This window comes from Biomphalaria glabrata, chromosome 17, assembly GCF_947242115.1.
Source record: "Biomphalaria glabrata chromosome 17, xgBioGlab47.1, whole genome shotgun sequence".
In the NCBI taxonomy this organism is placed as follows: domain Eukaryota; kingdom Metazoa; phylum Mollusca; class Gastropoda; family Planorbidae; genus Biomphalaria; species Biomphalaria glabrata.
In genome coordinates this window covers 20488797-20511333 of record NC_074727.1, presented here as the reverse complement: position 1 = coordinate 20511333, position 22537 = coordinate 20488797, and the positions used below count along the sequence as shown (strand labels likewise).

The 22537-nt window shown below is 37.2% G+C and overlaps 1 protein-coding gene and 1 non-coding gene across 2 annotated transcripts in view; one reads left to right on the top strand and one right to left on the bottom strand.

The window, feature by feature from the left end:
* Positions 1 to 22246, bottom strand: part of LOC106056318 (uncharacterized) — a 33146-nt gene extending 10900 nt beyond the window's left edge. Inside the window, exon 1 of the mRNA XM_056015342.1 lies at positions 22080 to 22246. The gene's annotated coding sequence lies outside the window, so the exon portion shown is untranslated. The remainder of the gene's footprint in view (positions 1 to 22079) is intronic.
* Positions 1826 to 1897, top strand: Trnap-ugg (transfer RNA proline (anticodon UGG)). Its single transcript has one exon. It is a non-coding gene; the product is annotated as a tRNA-Pro (tRNA).
* Positions 22247 to 22537: the final 291 nt, after the last annotated feature.

Genomic DNA, 22537 nt, shown 5'->3' with positions numbered 1-22537 from the left:
CACTCTATCAACTGATCTAACCTGCCATACTACTATGTCCAAAATTTAGGCTTAAAGTAGATAATTCAATTTTCCCTTGCGTATTTGGTCTCTTGACCACCTTTAAGGCTTATCACTTATGAATGTAAATGTTAATAATGCTAATAAATAATTGCAATGTCTTCGATTCCGAAGATTAAGGTTGGGTGTTTCACGTGACACCGCAAACTCAGTTGCTACTTGCATATTTGTCCACATCTGATGCAGACAAAGCCGTTGTCACCCGGGGATCTCTTTAAGTTTTCTTTACTTCTTCTGCGCATGCCAAAGGCAATCTTTTTTTTTTTAGGCGAGCTTAAAGGAGGACTAGTGTTGTTGTTTTTTTTTGTTTTTTTTTTAAACTTTGATTTCCATGCCAACGGCTCTAGCTGGGACATCAAGTTTTGAAGTAAGATCAGCTATTGATCGGTAAAGGGGAGCGATTTTGTTACGCGAACTGTCTCAGCAACCCCTAAGACGAAAGTCAAAGAATAAATGAGAGATGGTGAAAGAATCTGACGGCGTAACGGGGGTGCCACCCGTCTTCCGTAAACGCCATAAAGATCAACTCAGGCTCCAGTTCGCCTTCACTGGAATAAAGAAAAGTAACTAGCAGCTAATGACCTCTGAAAGAGACAGTTGGAGATAATAGTAGGAATTGACAAGCAATAAGGCTTTCTCGCAAATAGGGGTAGTTATCTTATCTAGAATCCTGTCTTAATTTGTATGGGGCCCGTTTTCATTGCAGTGGTTTTTACACATGATTTCATCACATGTTGTTCATAAAAAAGAAATATTTAGGGCAGTGCACAAAGTATGCCAAGAAGTAGCACAAAGAAGCCATAGATTCAAAGTTTCTTAAAAACAAATATCAACTTTTCTAGAAAAAAAAATGCTGTGAAACAATAAAAGAGTATAAAATTACATTCTAAGTGAGTCTTTTATTCAAGATTCCGCTCAGAATTTCCATACAATAGAACAGTCTATGATTGTAAAACTATTGGAAAACATCCAAAAAGCATTTCTTGTGAGGCGTATATATATATATAAAATTAGGTGATGTCGTAGTGTCATTCCAAAAAAAAAAAAAATACAAAACAAGTTGTTCTCTGTAATACTTCCCATTTCTTATAATACATGTTTAATTCGAAATTATAGGTCTCTGTGTAGGACCAGACTTGTGGATCTTCATATCCCGTTTTGGTGAAAATCTGCCACGATCTCCCCCTTTTTTTTTATTTTGTTCTATTTTAGTTGCTTGAATATCCAAATAAAATACATTTTAAATTAGACATGAAATTAAATGGGGTCTCACAAGTTAATATTCCTTGTTCCTGATTCTTGTTGAATATTATATCACTGAATTATTTTATTAGACTCTAATTCTAAATATTGTCAGCGTATTTCTCTCAAATGACAAGTAAGAATCACTTCCTGGCTATAGCGCAGTGTTTCTCAAACTTTTACCATTTTACACCTCACTTTGGAAATGCTGTAACTTCACACAAAAAGTACATTATTATTGTGATTTTGGTAGAAATCCCAATAGCTAAAGCAACTACAAACGCCATAATGAAACTTCAAAATATGACTAAATAGTCCTAGCATTGGAAATGACGGGACTGGCGAGTTTGTATTATTATGTTTGGTGGACTACTTCGTCAACTGGGGAAAATAAATAACTCGATAACGACGGCGGCAGCTGAACATACTTAGGTTTAGCGGGGGGGGGGGGATTTATTATACGAAGCAAAGTTAGCCTGTTATTAAAAACATTATGTTGGGCATAATTGCATATAATGTACGTGGCTCGTTGGTCTAGGGGTATGATTCTCGCTTTGGGTGCGAGAGGTCCCGGGTTCAAATCCCGGACGAGCCCTATTCATTTTGTACCGTTTTTTTTTTCTCAAAATCAAAGCCGAGGAAGCAAAAGTTATTATTCATTACAGACGTGACTTGCTTGCTCCATCGCTTCCAGATGCTTTTAAAATATAACTAAAATAGTTTTTTTAGTATGCCAATGAACAAGCGCCGGCACCTTGGTTGCTTTCTGTACGGCACCCAGGTCTCAGATCCCCACAGAAGGGTGCATGATGGAAGACGCAGACTATTTTGGACAGGGACGATGTATTCCTCCATACTCTCGCTTGAAGAGCTCAGCAGCGCTACAGGCCTATTTCTTTTCAATGTGATGCGCCTTCGGGTGCCATGCTTTCCAGACACGTGAAGTGATCAATTAGTTGGTATTGAGAGATGTCCGTTTCTCTTACAATAAATTGTTAGACCAAATGAAACCACTACCACCCAACCTTTTTTTCGACCTTACCGCCAGGGAGGGCAGACAAAGCTACAGCCTGGGGGGGGGGGCACATTAGAGGAAAAAAATCCATATTTCAACGGGTCAACAACTTTATGTTTTTTTTATCATTTTTTTTTTTCGCATTGTTACCGACAAGACTTAAATTCTTACAATTGACAACACTGTCGTGTCTGCAAATAGTGTGCTCGTAATATACTGCGAATTTACTACATTGAGTAAACCCTAAAATTTACATGTTTGTCACAAAATTTTTTTAAATGAAACAATCTTTTTTTTTAAAAGAAGAAAAATTGACAAGATTTTTCTTTCTTTTGTAATTTGACATGCTTTTAGACATTGACATTTTTGTTAATAAGTCTTGTCAAATCATTCGCTGTACTGTTGAAAGTTCCCTCAACTCTAAAAAACATAAAGAAATTAGAACAGACACAAAATAGAGCAGAGAGATTCATAACAAACGAATATTACAATTTGATTAGAGTAACACCATTAGTAAAATCACTAAACTTAGAGACACTTCAGGACAGAAGAATAAAAAGTAAAGTAGCTATAATACATAAAACACTAAACCATAATTTACAAATAGAAAACAAAAACCTAATGAAATACTCGGAAAGACTCAAAGATAGAGGCACACTTCTTATTCCATACGCTAGAACAAATTTGTACAAGTGCTCCTTCTTCCCTAGTGCCATTAGAGAATGGAATGGGTTGCCTGAATCAGCGATAAAAACCAACGACTTAGCAGAGTTTAAGTCATTAATTAACATGCATGACTAGATTGACACATGAAATGCGTAGCACGTGATTCTCTTCGCTTGTGAAGTAACGTCTGTAATATTTAAGATTTTAATATATATTGCAATGGACTGAATAATTATGCCAAAGTTCAACATGGTCAAAGAATAGGAAGTGGACGAAAATACGTGACGAAACGTAATAAGGTGGATTAAATCCATATATACATCAACATCTCTCATTAAGTAGCATTTATTCCCCTTATTTTGATATCAAACTAATAATAATAATTAATTACCTATAATTAATAACTTATTGGTAAAATCTTTTGATCGATTTATGTTTTGTCAGGTTCATTGAATAATTGTGCAAAGTTTCAACTTGATCCAAGAATGGGATGTGGGAGGGGAAAAAAATCTTCACTTTTATAAGCCCCCATTTTCTTAATATCTTCTTTTCATCATGTGTAGACACCATACAGAATACAAAACGTTAGTAGTTCAATAGCCTTCTCCTAATTGCATTGTTCACATTCGTCTATCAAAGACAAAACAATCACTTATCAAATAACCTTTGACAAATTTCCAACTTCACACACACACAAAGCATACGCACACTGACACTGCCATTTTGCGTTAAACATTATACAATTGCTGGTAATGCAGTCATATTTACATGGACCAATTCTCTACAGACTTAACAGGACTATTTGACCTCCTCTACTATCTGGGCTTAGTTCGATAAATCCGGAAGAAATGCGGCTTTAATCCCCCGGTGTCTCGATTGAATGCTTTAGCACGTTATAGATTTTTGCCTTGCGGACTGATAAGACCCAAAGTAAACTCAATATTAGAATGCTGCCGTTTTTTTAAGCAAGCTCTATTGCGGCACTTCGTCCAATAAATGACTAAAGCTCCTGAACAGACTAAGTCGAAGGTTGATGACGTTAAATCAAACAGGTCGGCAAGATAAATTCTGTTATCATTTAGCGAAACAAAACACATGTTGAAATAAACGGCAAATTTGGTAGGGAAAAAAGGACATTTTCAGACTTTTCGAAGACTGGAACTTTTAATTTCGGGATCCTTAGGGCGACTTTGAGTCCACCAAGTTCTAATGGACACATGACGTGTTGGGGAAAAGCAAAGGCGGTTGATCGTTGGGCTGGTTCCATGGCACCCTAGTTAATCGTAGGCCACATAAACAGATGACCTATAGATCGAAAAGTCTAAAAGGTGGGACTTCTTTTTTTTTTCATATCTTGCGATCTATGGGGGCAGATAATATAGAGCTCTTGGGATATTGTCGTTTGGCCAGTACAATGACCAAACTCCTTCAGTTCAGGTACCTATCGGAGTTGGTTGTTTAACAATATAATAAAAATTATTATTACTTACTGGCAAATATATTTAATATTATTATCATGATAATAAAAATAATAATATTTACTTTCCATGAGGAAATTTGTCTTACAATCTGTGCATTTCACAAAACAAAACATTAGAACAAGAGAAAACGGAAGACACGTTGACACTAGTTGTACTCCAGCATGTCACGTGAAATGTTTCTATCAGGAACTAGGATTCTGTTGAAGGATTGGATTGCCAGGAGAAGAAAGGAGTTTTTCTTTTAGTCTTTTTATAATCGGTGTCTTGTATCTCCTTTTTGATGATACAATATCATGAACTTCTTTTACAATGCCAAGGGAAACAAAATTCGTTGTAGTCGCCCCTTAACATTCTCCATTTTAAAAAAATTGTCGAAAGGTGTGGCAGGTCTGCAGCAGCACCGCCGTCTGATTGGTAAAAAGATTCTTCTTAGGTATAATCAGTGCCTCGAAGGAATTGGTGGTCAACCAAGCTTTGATTAATACAGTGCTTCCAAAGTTTTACTAGTGACACTGGCCATAAAATAATGTTTGCGCCAAAACCATGCCACCTCCCCCATTCCCATTTGTGACAAGTCAAAAACTCGCTGTCAGAGTCACTCAAATTTATCACAGCATTAATTATTATTTTTCATTATTTATTTATTTTATTTTAATTATTTCCCCATCCTACCCCTAAATTATTCACCGCCACACCTTTTCCGCTCCAGGCTAGACTTAGTTGACCACATTGGAGATAGTTAAGGCGCGTCCTTTCATTTATCTTCCCTTGACCGGGGCAAAGATACACATAGACTCTTTGATCTTATCGCAGGATGTCTGACAGCCGCAGTGGACACCACCGTGTGTGGAATGCAAGTCACTCCCCCCCCCCTTCTCCTATGTCTCTCTTTGATCTAGGAGACCACGAGGACAAACACGCCCATTGACCTCCTAATCTGCGAATCCCATCTCTTGTCGGACTTCACCCACGTGTAAGATAATTCTAAGCCTAGGACATTTCCTGTTTCCGCTCACATTTTCCAGGCCTTTGTATATAAGGTAAATTAAATCAAGTCAGACTCTCTCTTTCTCATTCGAGCTGAGCTATCGAGTCTGGACTATATCATTTATTCTCCCTCCTAGAGGAATACCTGGTGGTAAGCCGAACTTAATCACAAGTTTCATCTTAATTACTTTTGTGCTATTTCCATTGGATATTATCATGTGTATTTTGCTTAGTTCATTTATATTTAATTAGTGCATTGTGTATTTCTCACTGGCGTAAGTAGAAAACATAAACATGTCCTATGTATTTATTTATGGATTGCATTAATCTATTAATGCTACGTTGCTCAATTGATCGTTGATGCAACCATGTATATATTTGTACATCTTATTTTATTTCCTTTATCTCGGTTGACCGCCTTGATAATTTTGCTAGCGCACTAATACTGCGTCTAGAAAAGAGTTATGAGTTATCTCCCCTGTATTGAATTATCTCCCCTGTAGCCATTTCACTCTAACGAGAGTTGCGCCTCTTGAACGGATACCCTCTCCATTCAAGCGCGCTCCGTTGTTCTCGATCGACGGTCATATGTAAACATACCGTCAGGGTCGCTGACCACCGCCCAATTCTACCCCCCCCCCTTTTCTTTCTCTATCCACCTGTGTTGTTTATTTGAGATTATTATTTCCCCTTCTATGTACATTGTATATTATTACTTTCCCTTTTATGTACATTTTTATATTGCTACTATCTGCCATCTATTTTTCCAAATCCCATTTGTCATCATCTCCCCTTTTGTGCTCAAAAGCAATTTCACCAATCTGAGGAATGCACCTCAGTCGAGGGCATCGATAAGATGCATGAGAGACATGTCCTAACTTGTCTTTATTTATCCGCAGCCTCCCTCAGGTGTCTGCCTTTGTGCTTAGTGCTATTCAGCAATGCCTTTGCCTACTGAGATCTACTCAACTCTATTACTTGGCGCTATCGGCATTGCCCGCCTATTCGACAGCCCACCTGCCGAGCTATTAGGTGCGACGTCCCTATAGATTCAGATCTGTGCGAGACGTCATAGCTACGCCAACCCTCTGCAACTCACTGGACATATCCTGTTCACTACGCTGCCCAGGCAGATCCGCTCTGCCCGCAGTACACTTGTGCCCACGGTAGCCGGCCACCCGCCCTACTGTGCCCACTACAGATATTAGATTTTGGGATTGAAACTCCACAAGAACTATATCACCGGCGTCCTTCTATCCGCTAGAGCGCCACCTCCAGCTGCAGAACCTCAAGCCAGGACACAGCCAGCTGCGACATCAACAGGACGACCAGCTAAGTCAGAGGACAAAGTGACATACTCTCTTATTAAATGCAAGAGTGATGATTAAAGCTAGTATTATTTAGAGATAGAAGCAAACCCTCCCCCTTTTTATTCTTATATGTATATTTATGTAAATAAATATTCTTCATTTTTAACTTTTGTATCTATCTTTCATTGCTTTGTCTCGTTGCGTGTCTGCTCCCGATTCCTATGCTGATAGGTTGGTGTGTGATAGCTTTAAAAATAATCATCCCCTAGACATAAAACGCGCCAAACACACGTCACATTTCCCCACCTGTCACACCATTCTAATTTTATTTTTAAGGAAGGAAAGCAGGATCAGGGGCGGAGTTCCGGTGCAAAGCGTTTCTCTGCCTTCTGAGCGATAGAAATTCGGTTTCAATGGGGTTTTTCACTTTGTATATAATATTCTCAGTCTCCAGCGGCTTTTTATTTAACATTAGAAGTATTGATACAGATTTCTCTCTCTCTCTTTCTCTCTCATAATAATACACCAAGGAAGACCATCAATAGCATTCTTTTTTTAGTATATATGGTGTACATAATACGAAAGTATTTATAAGCGAAGTATTTTAATATACCATACTAGTCGACCGGCGGAGTAGCATACGCAACTATTTTGCAGGGCCGGCCTTAGGCCACTGCAACCTATGGGGCCGCAGTGGGCCTCGCACTTTCATAGGACCCGCGCTAATTCAAGGTGTATAAATTATTAAATAAAACCATTTTATAACTTAAAACAGATTTCCCGCTCCTGGAAATCTCTCGAAATTGCAAAGTATACGAAAAAGGCCTTCAAACATACGGAAATATATAAACAAAAATTGTCATTTTGGGGTGTCATTCAAAATAGAAAACGCCAATCCTACGCGCTATAAATAACAACGGCATTATGCATTAGTCGTAATTGTGTAATCTGGTGTAAGAAGCTTATCGCGCCTCAAACTAATGAAGAATTACTTGAGGTCAACAATTCACAAAGATAGATTGAAACATTTGGTAAGTTTCGCTATTGAGCGTGATCTATGTAAGAAACAGAATATTATGATATACTGTATGACTTCGCTACACGCAAGGCTCGTAAAGTAATTCTGTACGTAGTAAAGAAGGAATAAAATGCATAGACGAATTTTTTTTCTAATACAAACTCTTAAATTTCACTTATTATCCGCTTCCCTACCCAAACTTGGCCTCGCGAAATCCGTTTCGCATAGGGCCCCACAATGGTTAAGTCTGGCCGCCCTGCTATTTAGTGACAGGTGAATATACATAGTAGATTACTTGTTCTCTTTCCATGACTTCTTGGTCACAATGGTTAAGTCCGGCGCTACTATTTAGTGTTTGTAAAATGTTTTACATGTTTCGGATGTTCCTTCATCGTTGAAGAAAGTTTACTTCCTAGTCCAAACCTCCCGCAGGACGAAGGGGGGTGGGAGCGGGCAGGGTTTGACAGTCCAGCGCGCAGCCATCCGTATCGACGTGCGAATACCCACTTGTTCTCCGCCCCCCCCCCTTTCTTGTTTTTTCGTGGGGTGACTATCCGCAGAAATAAGAGAGTGATCTTTCCTTTATGTCTTCTCGTCCAAACTCTTGAGGGAAGAGGAGAATTATATATAGAGATAATAATGTTTGTTTACTATTCAGCACTGTAGAATCAAATGTCCAAGCTCTTTCGCTTGTGGCACAACGTAATTTATTTAATTTAGAAACTGCGAAAATCCATAGAGAGATCTTAACATAATTTATTTCATCTATTAATCTCTTCTTCCTATTATTTTATTAAGTTTTTCTCTTTATTCTATTATATGGCCACCACATTTTCTTCATATCTTTTTGTCTTCTTCTTGTCTCTAAATGTATTTTACTTAATAACCACTATGGGTATACACAAAATTGTAAATGAAAAGGAGAATCTGTTTAAATACGCGATAGACTACCGAATACTAAACGCCTAAAGGCAGCGCGGAAACCTTCTCCAGGCAGGACAGGCCTTAAATAATTGGAGGCCCGAGGCGAAGTGAAAAGGGTGAACCCCATGGTAAATCAACAAATAAGTTAAATTCATGTAGCACCGATAGCATGGATGCATTTCATGGACAATTCATGATCACCAGACTAGAAATAGCGTGTTCCTACTTATGTAGTCTAACAAGATCTCTAACCATTTTGAATAAAACCTTGAATCATAGCAGAGACTTAGAGCCAGGCTAGTAGGCATACGAGTTCTGATATGTTTGAAATTTGATCCATTTTCGTAATTTTTATCTAAAAAAAATTCTTTAAATCTTGTGTGAGGCCTCTACAAATCGGAGGCCCTGACGGGTGAACAGTTTGCCTATGCCTAATGCCAGCCTTGCTCCGGATACCTCCTCCTCCTCCCCGTGGTCCATAAAAGAGATCGGACAATAGCGCATCGAGCTTGATATAAGCATGAAAGCAATTCAACACAAAACAAAATACACGATTACAGTAATTACATGTGCTAGTTGCTTTGATACTTTGTTTGTAATAGAATATTTCAAGACAAGTGTCTTCTATGTAGGCCTCTGTAAGTTACCAATTACAGATACACGTGTTCATGTCATTCGGAAAGTCTCAGATAAAACAAGCAAAATACACACAAATACTTTAAAAAAACAAAAAACAAAGCTTATATAAGGGACAGAACCATATACATCTAGATACTTCAAGATTTATATCCCTTTTTCCAAAATAAAGCAAACATAATTAATTACCACTAATTAATTAGTTCTTTTTTTTTTTCAATTATTGAATATGTGTCAATTATCGATGTGCGTCATCGATTATGAATAAGTGTGTAAAGTCTCAACTTGATCCGAGATTGTGTGGGGGAGAAATAATGTGTACCAGATTTGTATCAAAAGACAAGTCAGACAGAGTGAGTTGATATAAGCTTTGTAAAATCAAATGTGAGAGCCGTCGGTCTAAAGTAAAGGGACACAACTATTTAAACAAGAAGCTATTTGTCCACATAGTAATTTATGTAACTCTTGTTATCCCCCCTTCCTTTTTTGACTTGCATGAGTTGTTACCTCCCTACGGATGGACCATGAACAATAAAGCACGACTTCTGGCGTGGTTGGCCACGTGACTACATTGAAGCCGATCACCGATCAATGAATTATCCCAATCGATTTTTCTTCTCTGTTGTTTTGAACTAAGGCTATAAACACTGGTATTTTAAAATATTACTCTGTTACTGAATATCCGGCGACTATTATAAGACTATGTTACATCATACTTACATAATTCTATGTTTTACAGCGCAGTTATAGGCCTACTATATATTGACTTTTTAAATTTATTATTTAACAGAGAGAGAGAACGCTTTTTTTTTTCAGAGAATGAGATATGTTTAATAATCTAATTTTTTTTACTATTCTCATGAGAATTCATAATTTTAAAATTTGGTTTTCAAGTTATATATAAAATTACGGTAATTCAAGCAATGCCGTACAATAAGGGAAACAACAAACAAATAATAGTATAGAGTGAGCATAATTCATTCCCTTACTGTTGTTAACTCTTTTTTATACATTTTTTTTACACTTTACAGTATAATTGGGACGCTAAATAATGACGTGGCAATATTATCCAATAAGGGAAACAATCGAAAAAATGATTTTACAAATTTTACATAGTTAATTCCCTTAAAGTTTATGTTGTTCGGTTCTCTATTCTAGGCGAGTCTTGCTTTCCCCACGTCTTGCCCATCTGCTTTGCATCTGCTCCCGCCATGTATATATATCTAATATATAAAGTAGAATGTAAGGATTATGTATGTATGTTAGCCCTCATAGAAATCAAAACCGTGTGACCAATTTTGATAAAACTTGGGATAAATTTTCCTTAGATCATGGCGGAGACTGTAGTGCATGTTTAATGTCCCAACCACAACCAAACAAAATACCAAAATATATGACTATTAAAGGATGTAGTATTATTACAAATGAAGTTCGTAAATCTTCACAGTATTTTATATTTGATATCAATATGTAGACTAAACTGGTAAACCCATTTTCACACACTACTTGCTTAGTGGCAAAATAAGAGACAAGGGAACATTTGCCATGTTTGACATAGATCTAAATCCAGTCCACTAGATCAGTAATACCCAAACTAAGGGCCGCATGCCGCTGGTCATATCTGGCTATTATATATATATATATATATACAACATGGGATGACAGCGGACAGGGTTTTGAACCCGGGTCCATTGTGACGACAGTCTGCACTACAAGGCAGTCATTGTTTTTATTACGTCTTGGATTTCATGTAATTTACAAAATATATTTACAAAATGTTTATAGCCATTAAATATAATAACTAGACGATCCTAAAAAAAACAAAGTTTTTTTTTTACAGTTTCCTTTTAAACTCACTCTGTCCGTCTGTCCGTATATCTGTCTTGTAAAAAGTTTGTACATGTTAATTCTCACACGACTCCCACACCCATTCTCGGATCTAGTTGAAACTTAAAACAACTATTTATTACACCTGACAAATTATGAATCAATTACCAAATTAATTATTGGAAAATAATTATGTTGTTTAGTATTGAATAAGAGAAATAAATGATACATAAGAGATGTGACTGTATATATAAAATAATCCCCTTGTTACGTTTTGTACTCATTTTTTTCTACGATTTGCCGTTTTCAGATCAAGTTAAAATTTTGCGTAATTATTCATTGTCGATGACAACATATGCCTGAATTAATGAAAAAAAATTAACCAATTACTTAATTTATTAGAGGTAATTAATTTAGCTTTATGCAGAAAAAAAAAGGGAGCTTAAGATTGTTTTATATTTTGCTTGTTATTCAATGAATTTGTTTTATTCAAATTCAAGCTATTGTCCAATGTGGTGAAAAAAAAAAGAGTTGTAATTTGATTGGCTAGGTTTTTTAGACTGCATTCAGATCCACGTATAGTTTGCAATGCAATGTTAGGAACTAACATTGATCACACTTTTAGTATCGAATCTTCTAAAAAATCGAGTACATACAAAATCCACGACAATGCACGAAATGTTTCCTTTTACATCAATCGATCAATACAGTGCTCGATCAACACGATATGATCGACCGATTACGCGCTTGGCTTTCTCGATGGCCAGGATTTTAAATAGATGACGCTCTTCCTTTACCCTCTCTTCCCCCCCCCTCCGGCCCTCCCCCCTCTAGTCCAAGAAAATGATTTGATCTTTTTCCGAAACTTTATGGCCTTTTAGAGAACGGCTGTGACTCTTTAATGCAAGCTGTAAATTACTTTAAAAAATGTATATGTTAAGCTGATATATATTTCCTTTGCAATGTACTAGGTGCCGTGGTGGCTAAGTGGGAAACGCATAGCTTTCGAGCCGAGGGGTTTCGGGTTTCTATCTCGGTGAAGACTTAGGATTTTGAATTTTATGATTTTTTTAGGACGCCCCTGAGTCTAAACAGTTCTAATGGGTACCTAAGTATAATGTCATCTTAAGTTTTAAATTAGTAGCCCTCCCCTCTGTTTTTTTTTTTTCAAATAAGTTTCAGATGTTCGTTCAGAAAAGTCCTAGCCCAAATCTCCTGCAGAACGACAGGGGACGGAAGCGGTCAGAGATTGAACTCGTGACTGATAGCAGTCCAAATACATACCATACAAATACATACCACGCAAATACATACCACACGACCTGTCTGTCCAATCTTCTGTTTATAATTTTTTAGGCTAACAAAATCGACTACAGGTTTTAACTTGCAGGGTTATCATTATCAAAACTGGACATTACATCAATAGCCGCAAGAACTTGAAGAGCTCAGCACAAACATAGCTTTTCTCATACAAATTCTCTCTCTCTCTCTCTCTCCCTCTCTCTCTCTCTCTCTCTCTCTCTCTCTCTCTACTTTAACTTGAAGATTCGATCAAAGGGAAGCCATTCATGTTATAAATAGATTCACTCTTTTTTTTTTTACGACGAGAAGTCGTGCGAGAGACATATTTTATGGAATCTGAAGTGGTCTCTACTAGCAAGTTAACCCAGTATCGGATGAAGTGGCACAAGATATTGTGGAGGGTCCATTGTAGCGATAAATTTATAACACTTTAATCTGGATACCTATATGTCATTGATAAACCATACCCTAAACTAAATATATAAATAAGCTTCAATGATCCAACATTAAGTACATAATCCTCCCTCCTTGCGTTTCTATTGTCACTGAAGCATGGGTAGTTTTAGGGTTATCAGATCCAGGCGTTCGGAAAAAAGAGGACATGTCCTTTTTAGGGTCGTGTTCTCCGTCCGACAGGTATTAACCTACAAAATAAAAATGTCCGGCTTTCACACAGTTCTTTACTGCAATGACATCAATAGAATTTAGTTCCATCTGTGTTTCGGTTTCATTAAACACATAATCTAGAATAAATAGCAAATTTTAAACCGTTGACCGCACCAACTCATGATTGGTAAGAACACGCTTCCCCCAGGATCTGTGGACATTTGATCGTGTTATGCCAGGACATAATGCAAGTGTTCCAAGCAATTTTTATTTGAAAGCTTATATCACCTCACTTCGTCTGTCTTTATGGTACACATTTTGTACACGTTATTTCTCCCACTTCCCATTCTCGGATTAAGTTGAACTTTTGTATGATTATTCAATGTCCCTTACAAAACATGAGTCAATCAAAGTATTAACCAATTAATCAATTGATTAGTGTTAATTAATTAGTTTATTTTGATATAGAAGGGGAAAAATCCTAAATTGTTGAGGTGTGTTGCTGTAAATGTGCAGTTCTTTTCCTTATAAAAGCTTTGTTTGTTTGTTTTTTTAAGTATTCTTTTAATATTTTGCTTGTTTTGTTGTTGTTGTTGTTTTACTTTTGTAGATCAGTGATGCAATCTTTGTTGTCAAGGTAAACAGTGTTCAAGGCTTATTGACCGCCAGTGTTCTAATACTCTAATTAGAGTTCACGCTTCAGCAGAGAGGCCGTCGTAATACGTATTAAACAGAAGTGTACTTAATTTATACACAGAATATTTTGAGAAAAATTTATTTCACAGCAATCAAGTTGGTGGATGCACAGACATAACTTTGCATGAAAGAGAGTCACTTGATACAATGGGATGCAGAAACCCAACAAATCCAGGGAATAAAAGTTTGTCAAATGATGCGCTTGGTATAAATTAGTTGTTGAGATTTTTTTATTACCTGGCACAAGTGGCAGTTATTTGCTTGTAGAATGGAATCTTAGTTGAATTTTATAGATAAAGCTTTCACACAGAGAGAGAGAGAGAGAGAGTATAAGAGAGAGAGAATCCAGTACTAAAACTATTCATTTTCTTTTATTTTTAGATCACACTTCAACTTGGCATGGCTGTTGGCTCATATAACTTGGCTTGCTGATTGATAACATTGTAGTCCCCTTGAGGTTTTACTGGGATTTCCCGTTAATATATTTAAACCTGATTAGCTCGTATGGGAGACTCAAAAGGAGAAAAGCCCTAATTATACAGATAAGGGCGATTGAAGTTATACTAGGAACTCATTAGTTTCGCCATGTCTCAGTTTCTTGGTCCTTGAGATTGTAATCAGTTTCCTTTTGCTACGGACTGAGTCGGAGTGCTTAAGATAGTATCAAGGTCTCGACGACACGGGTAATGGGATATATTTGGATAAGAACATAGTTTTAATCCTTGAAATATATTTTTTCCCCACAGTTTAGACGTTATTAGTGACTTGAATTAAGGGGACTTAAATGCTTATAACTTTTAAAGAAAACTGGTTGATGTGTAATTCAGTCCCCCTGAACAATTTATATTCACGTTGGTTCACTCATCTAAGGGACACATCCAATCCTTCAAGGAAAGCTTGGAGCGTTCTCTACCCCAGTTACAAATTGACGTCAACAACTATACACTTAGCGTCACTAGTATATTCACTACCTATTGGGTTAGAAGTTACCACATTACCAACTCCGTAATACTACTACTACGGAGAAAAAGATATTGATAGGTAACTTGCTATGCAGTCGAATGATGATAGAGAGACAAGGTCTGTATTTGTCTAATTGTTTGAGTCTTAAACAATGGTATAGGTTTTACTTATTTGAATTAGTTCCTGAACATGATATGGGCCTACTCAATGATAATGAAACAAAAAGTGAGATAGTAAAGATTACGGTGGGGGAGTGGGTGGAGGTCACAGTGTGTAATTGACCTTTAACTAATTTTAACTTAGCAGTCCTGATATTTTTAACTTTTTTTTTGTTGGGAAGGGGGCATTATCTCCCTTCGAACAAAATTACAAATGTATGAAAATTAGATATTTTTTCTAGCTTTTTTTTTCCTATGCATTTATCATTTGGAGAATGAGAATGTTTAACATAATGAGTTTATTAATCATTTTAATCTGAATATAGCAAAAAAAACAAATCAAATTTAATCCAGTCTATACTATACTTTCATATTACAAATAACCCATAAATATTTTCAAACTTTGACTTCTAGATCTATGTGATTTTAATAGAAACTAAAATTAGATTACACATTTAGATAATAGTATACGCACCTATGACACATTGGACACAATATCATATATTCTATCCCCTTTCCAGTAAGGTTGGGTTTTGAGCCCTCTAAAAGTTGACCTTTGAACCCTGCGCTAAGTGCCTCTTGTAACCTTACATGTTGATCTACTCTTCAATCATGTGGCGGCCTACCTTTTACTACCGTGTCAACTCTTGAACTTCAAATTCGCGTTGTAATTCAGTTAGTGTGGGAGATCAGTGGTTCCAAACATAGCGTCTGGGGGCCACATCCGGCCTCTGACGTGGAGCAGTACTGTCCTCGACCTTCGACTGTCCATCGAAACTTAAAACCACGGTGCATCCTAAGTCCGCGGAGACTCAGTTCCTGTCACCACCTAAAAGATGGCTCCAGAAGTTGCAAACCTCAACATCCATACGATCCATATTTAGTGAGCTAAGCTCGCTACATTCGTGGGTTTTAAAGGGAATTAACTCACCCTTCAGCTAACCTTGTCCTGAGTGTGTTCAGTCAGTCTAGAATGGAGTTATGATCCATGTTGTCATATTTGAGTTTGTCTTTAATAATAAAACTTGTCTTTGAGTCCAAAGATTAATGAGGAATAAAGTATTTCCCGTGGCTACGCAGCCTCAGCTGCGACCTACATACTTTGGCACATCCAGCGCAGACATAACCCTTATCCGCCTGTGGTAGATTTAGATTTTTGTTCGTCGTCTGCCGTCTGTCCTTGGCAGTTGTGCTACGTTACTATATAAGTAACTCTATAATTGAGTAGTGATGGAATTTTAATGGAATATATGCTACAGAAGGATCCTAGGTATCACAATCAAGAGATTTGAGACATGGTTACTGCAGCGATTGGACCCCAAAAACCTACTAACTATCGTTAAAAAAAAACGCAAGCTAAAAATGTATGGCCATATTACAAGGTCTTCGGGGCTCGCAAAGACCTTCCTTCAGGGAACAGTACCAGGAAAAAGAAGCAGACAGAGAAAGCGATGGGAGGACAACATACAAGAATGGACGTGCCTGCCATTGAAAGAGGCTCGAACTAAGGCAAAAGACAGAAAGGAATGGAGAAAGACGGTCGACAAATCTTGCATGGCGCCCCCACGATCCAACAGACTAAGGGATAGGTACAAAAAAATGTTACGATGTCATAAGAGCTTGTGATTTAGGTTGAGCACCGCTGGTCTAGATGTAGTTCAAATATTCTTGAAGTTACTTCCTTATTACTCGCTGGGCTATCCCTGTGTTGTCGCAAAGATTAGTCTGGGTATTATTTTTCGCAGCAACTGGGGTTGCGTTTGGCAACTTAGTGAGTCAATAACTTATACAATTTCTATGGCGAGCTTAAAGGGTTCTCAAATGAAAAAGTATAAAGGATGGAAACGCGTTGCGGGTGCTGGATCGCACGTGATACGCGAGGCCTTTGAATTGCTGTTGTTTAACGCATCTTTCATGCTTATAATATGCTCAGTGCGCTATGGTCCAATCACTTTTGTGGACCACTTGGGGGAGGGCGTATCTGGAAGAAGATTTCCGTGCTGCCTTTAGGCGCTCAGCAACAGAACTCAGCTCGTGCTGGGATTTGAACTACCCCCCTCCCCCACACAACCTTGATAGGTGGCAAAGCTGGTATCCTGTGCAAAATAAAGTTTAATGAACTCTCTATTACAATCAACTCTTTGAACTATGTAGATTTATAAAAATCTATATTTAAAACAAACACACCTCAAGAAGGGAAAGAGTCGAAATCAGTTACTATCTCCATGAGCTGAGCAATGAGCGATAAGTCAAGTAAGCTCTTCCAGATGCAAAAGAGAAACCCTGAGATAAATACAATGGATGAGGTGTTTCCATTGTCATTGGAGCTAAAACACCGATCTAAAGGGAAAAGTTTCTTTGTTGAGGCTTTGACTTAAATCAATTAGATAATCATTCAATAGCATCAGTTAGGCCAGGTTCACATTGGACTATATCTTCAGAACTATCACTTCATTGAATACGTAGGAATATTAACACTGTAATTATAATAACATTAATAAAATTTCCGTATTCTGTGGTATCAGGTCGTTAGTCAAACTAACTATACAACAGTATTGCCGACATTTTCGACACGAGCACGTCTCTTCTTTTTGTATTGACGGACATAGTAGTTGTTGATATTTTGTAGTTCATAGTTTCTTCTGATATTCTTTAGGAGCGGACACACAAACTGTCTTTGTAACCTTTGTTTGTTTTTTAACTGATTCGTTAGTTAAGAGTAAAAGAAATGTTCTTACAAAAAGTCATCAGCATCATAAGGAGAAATTGTTTTTGTGTTACTTGTTTCATTTCTTAACATTTTTCTTTAAACTTTTTTTTTGAGGTCATTCGGCCAGTAACACACGTGTTGGAATTCATTTGGCCCTCTGGCTAAATATGCTTGGCCTCCACTACACTATCAATTTGTAAACGTATCAAACGATAATGTTTATCGCATGATCGGCTGAATTATGAGACATTACTGACGTGTGCAAAACCTATATATAGAGTACATGTACGTAACAAAAACATGCACTGACATGGTATATTCATTAGTGTAAAGTCTAGACCCATAGACTATGTCTAGACCATATCACGCAATAACAGAATTAGATCTGATTGTTTACTGTTAATTTATCCTCTCGTATAGAGGGGAGATTGTATTGGCAGTCATTCATAGGGCGTTATGCTTGATAAAACCTAAGGGCTGACGCTTTCGCCTTAGATTATAGGCGTATTACGTTTACAAGACTTTTACGCAATCGATTAGTGTGCATGTCTTTCCCTAAGCCCTGCATCCTTAATATCCGTATGTATAGCACTCTTAATTGGTCCCCCAAACCAGGAATACATTTACTCAATAATGATAACTGGGCCGAGTCAAAGACTCAAAATGGTATGGAATAAACAACCCTCATTAACCTTATATAGGTCTCTTACTCTTAGAATCGCTGTGGACATCTCAACGACACGCAATTGTTTTTACGTTTTTAAGTATTGGCAAACATAATGACCTGTATAATTACTTAAATTGAAAATACTGCAGTCACTACGTTGAAAAATCAATAAGTAAAAAGGCACAATGTAGACTACGGAGTTTCATAATATCAAAGATTTTTTTTTACTCCCACCTAGATCTCACACTGATTCTGAGTTGTAATGTTGATCGAAGACCACAGAAGCATATTAGAAAAGAAAATAACGGACCAAAAAGCGCCGTTGGACACACTATTGAATATGTTGCAACAAGGAAAAGATGGAGCGTTTTGTTTGTAGAAAACTTGTTACTACAAAACAATGTTTGTAAACTGTTTTAACATGTTTCGGCAGCGGGCAGTGTATGAACCCGGGTCCATAGAGAAGTCCAGCGCGCATACCGCACCATCAGGCAGACAGCTGATAGATCTAGATTCAGTTGTTGTATTTTAGCTATTGAAATCAAAAGCAGAGATTTCGGTCCAAACAAAGGGAAAGAACTTAATAAACGTGCAACAACACATACACAAACATTCACAATTAGAAAAAAAAGAAAATGAGAGGCAGCGTCTATAATAACAGGCGTCTGTGTTGAATATGTGTGCAGTTTGATTTCCAGTGCTTAAGCACAAACAGCCACAGTTTCTTAAAGTTTAAGTGATTAAAATAAGTTCGGGGAATTTGAGTTGGACAGGCATTGCGTGACAATTGTCACCCAACTTGCCCTAAGACGCCAACACTACTGACTAGCATATCTTTATGAGTCTCTTATCCCAGGTCTGTCACGGTAAAACAAAAGTCCATAAAAAGCAAGTAGATATCCAGTGGCTCCCAAACAATGTGTGTGTGTGTGTGTGACTGGGGAAGGGGGAGACGTATATCCTTAATAAATTACGAGAAGTTGGTGTTTTTTATAGGCTATAATTCGAAATCTGATCTAGAAATTATGCAACACCCTGGAAACTAAATTTACAACAGATAAACCTTTGAATACGAGACATAGTAGATGAAAATAAGAAGCTACAACAACACAATGGAGATCATATAAGATTGCAAAAGAAATGAGGAGGGGGGGTGTCCTTATAATGCATTGCTCTAGTTTTGGAACGAAGTAAATTGAGTTTGTGTTTGTGCGATGGAAACAATAGAAGCATTATAGACGTTGTTCTCGTGTGTAAGGCAGAGATATATGTGAATTACTCAAAACTGAGAATTTATTTAGAGATTTTATCTTGAGAATACAGTTAGAGATCTTATCTTCGTATCTTATATAATACAGACGTTACTTCAAAAAAGAAGGAGATGAAGTTGTAAACTTAAGAAATCATCAACCAGAAGTGTATATGGTGGAGAGAGAGAGAGAGAGAGGTGTTGAGTTACAAAAGAGTCAGTGATACATGGATAGATTACACATTGAAAGAGCTGGAGAAAAAGACGTAGCCAGAGAAAATTAGCGTTAAATTAACAGAGACATGGGCAGAGAAAATTAGCGTTAAATTAACAGAGACATGGGCAGAGAAAATTAGCGTTAAATTAACAGAGACATGGGCAGAGAAAGACACAAACAGAATGAGAATGTGAGTAGAAAAAGACAAAGCCAGAATGAAGCAGATATATAGAGAAAGACGGCCTAGAAATACAGATTTATAACTAATAGTCGAGTTCAGAGACGCTCCAGAAAGACTACATTTATAACTACAGACTGTCAAGTTCAGAGACGCTCCAGAAAGACTACATTTATAACTACAGACTGCCAATCTCAGAGTTCAAGAAAGACTACATTTATAACTAACAAGCTGTCAAGTTCAGAGACTCTCATATAACTTCATTCATCACAGCAAACATTGATAACTCTACCCACTTATTGCTATATTTAATATTGTTTCTATGAAACTGTGTACAATGTTTTAACGGTCTCACAAAGTGGATCGAAGCGTGATATTGGTAGTGTAACATTTATATATATATAGATTATTTTTTAATGCATATTTTACTTTATTTTCTAGTGTTACTTTAGTTTAAAAAAAAAGAATGCACATTACATGTACAGATCTCACACATTTTTACAACAGAATTTAGCATGCAAAATAGTTCATAATAGTTCATATTATTTGTTAACGACAACTTAGGACTAAATCATCTTCTTTTATGAAGTAACATCTGTATTATATAAGTTAACGTATGACGTAATCATCTTCTTTTATGAAGTAACGTCTGTATTATATAAGATAACGTAGGCTGGTACCGCCGTATTTACAAAGTTGTGCCAAATGCCTTCAGCATGTTTTTAACCTGTGGTTCTAAGTTCGAATCTCGGTGAAGACTGGTATTTTGAATTTCGGAATTTTTAGGATGCCCCTGAGTTCACCCAACTCTGATGGGTACCTGACATTCGTTGGGGAAAATGTAAAGACGGTTGATCGCTGTGCTGGCCACATTAAATGACATCCTGCTCGTTAACCGTTGGCCAAAGAAACAGATGACCTTGACATCGTCTGCCCTATAGATCGCAAAATTTGAAAATGGGAAGGGCATGTTTTTGTCATGCCTTTATAAATCAATCAATTAAAATACAGATTTTAAGTAAAATCTTAACATTCATGAGGCGTAAGAGGCTTATTGGTGACAAAACATAATAAATTAAAATCAATGGCCGAATGCCAAAGTTGTTTGTTGTTCTGTCACCCAACTGCAACGTAGCCCTTGATGTCATTAGTTTCAAACATTTAAAAAAGAAATTTGTTTGGGAAAAAAAAAGGGGGGGGGGAGATTGTGCAGCTGTCAAAGATTTTAATGGAGCGAAATGAGTAGCTGGATAAGCAGGTGTGATACCAGATCTGTTGATGATTTGGTCAGTATCAGGGGCAGACTGGCTATATGGGCAAACGGGCAAATGCCCGGTGGGCCGGAACCAAATGGGCCGGTCTGGTCGCGACCAAAGAAAAAAAATTTCAACGCAGACAACTTAAAAAAAAAAAAGTGACAGCAGCAAGACACAAAGGCCCGAACACGTTTTCTTGTTGTTGTTTTTTTTTAAATTCTTATTACAATTAATTTTGTTTGAAATTCATCAAGAATATCAACAAAAAAAAATACACTGTACGTATTATCATTTGCAAAACGTTAGACCGTACTTTCTGCAATGCACGAGCGGCATGGACTGCTTTGATGTCTTCGAGGCTGTGTTTGGCCTCATCATTTTGCTGGTCAGCATGGGCCTTTGATGGCACTACCATTTTTTTTATATATATTTTTTTGCTCCTTCCCTCCCCTGTCTTTTAATGGTTCCAATGAAATTTAACCAAAAAGAGGGATGAGAGAGGTTAAGTTAGAAAACATTGATATAACGCAGCAAAAAAAAATAGGCGCGACAATTAGCTCTTTAACAATACTTAATAGAAATTAACTTTAACACATACACACAGCCGCGAAATTGCAAACCACCCAACTTATTCACAGCTCAATAAGGGTATAAAGCTCTACTTTCTGCGATTTGAAAAGAAAAAGTGAGTTTCTTTTCGTTTATTTTTATATGTAAATATGTAAATAAGGTAGGTGTGATCTAGTAGATCTAGATCTGTTTTTTAGATCTTAATGGAAATATATGGAGAGAGATATGGAGATATAAGCCTATAGGTCACTTCAAACAGTGGCATTCTAAAAAGCATGTACGTGATTGAAAAGCACTGCATCCACTTAAATGATTGTTAGAATTTGTCAAAATCTACTTACCATGCAACACAAAAAAAAAATCCGATCTTTTTTAAGCACGTTTTATAAAGCAATCATAGGAAACCTCCGATATAAAAACAAAAATGTCTGTTCCCAGCTGCTTATTACCTCCCCTAGTAGTAGTTCGCGTCTCTGTTGTCTCCCTTTGTTTAAGCGCCCCCCCCCCCCCTTCCCCAATCTAAGTAAATTAGTACCACGGTGTAACACGGTCGTGTGTTTTGTACTCAGCGGCTCATATAATTACGCGCAACCGATTGTTATAGCACTAGCGAAAGACTGTCGTCTGTTTGTTTATTGGTCATGCCTGAAATAAGGGGTGGACAGAGTGAGAGAGAGAGAGAATGTCTGTGTGTGTGTGTTTTGATAACGTCACAGTTCCAGCGGTTCTCATACAAAGTTCATGGTTCCTTGAGAACACAGTTGACTGTGTGTAGTCTCTTTCAAGATGGCGTATAGAT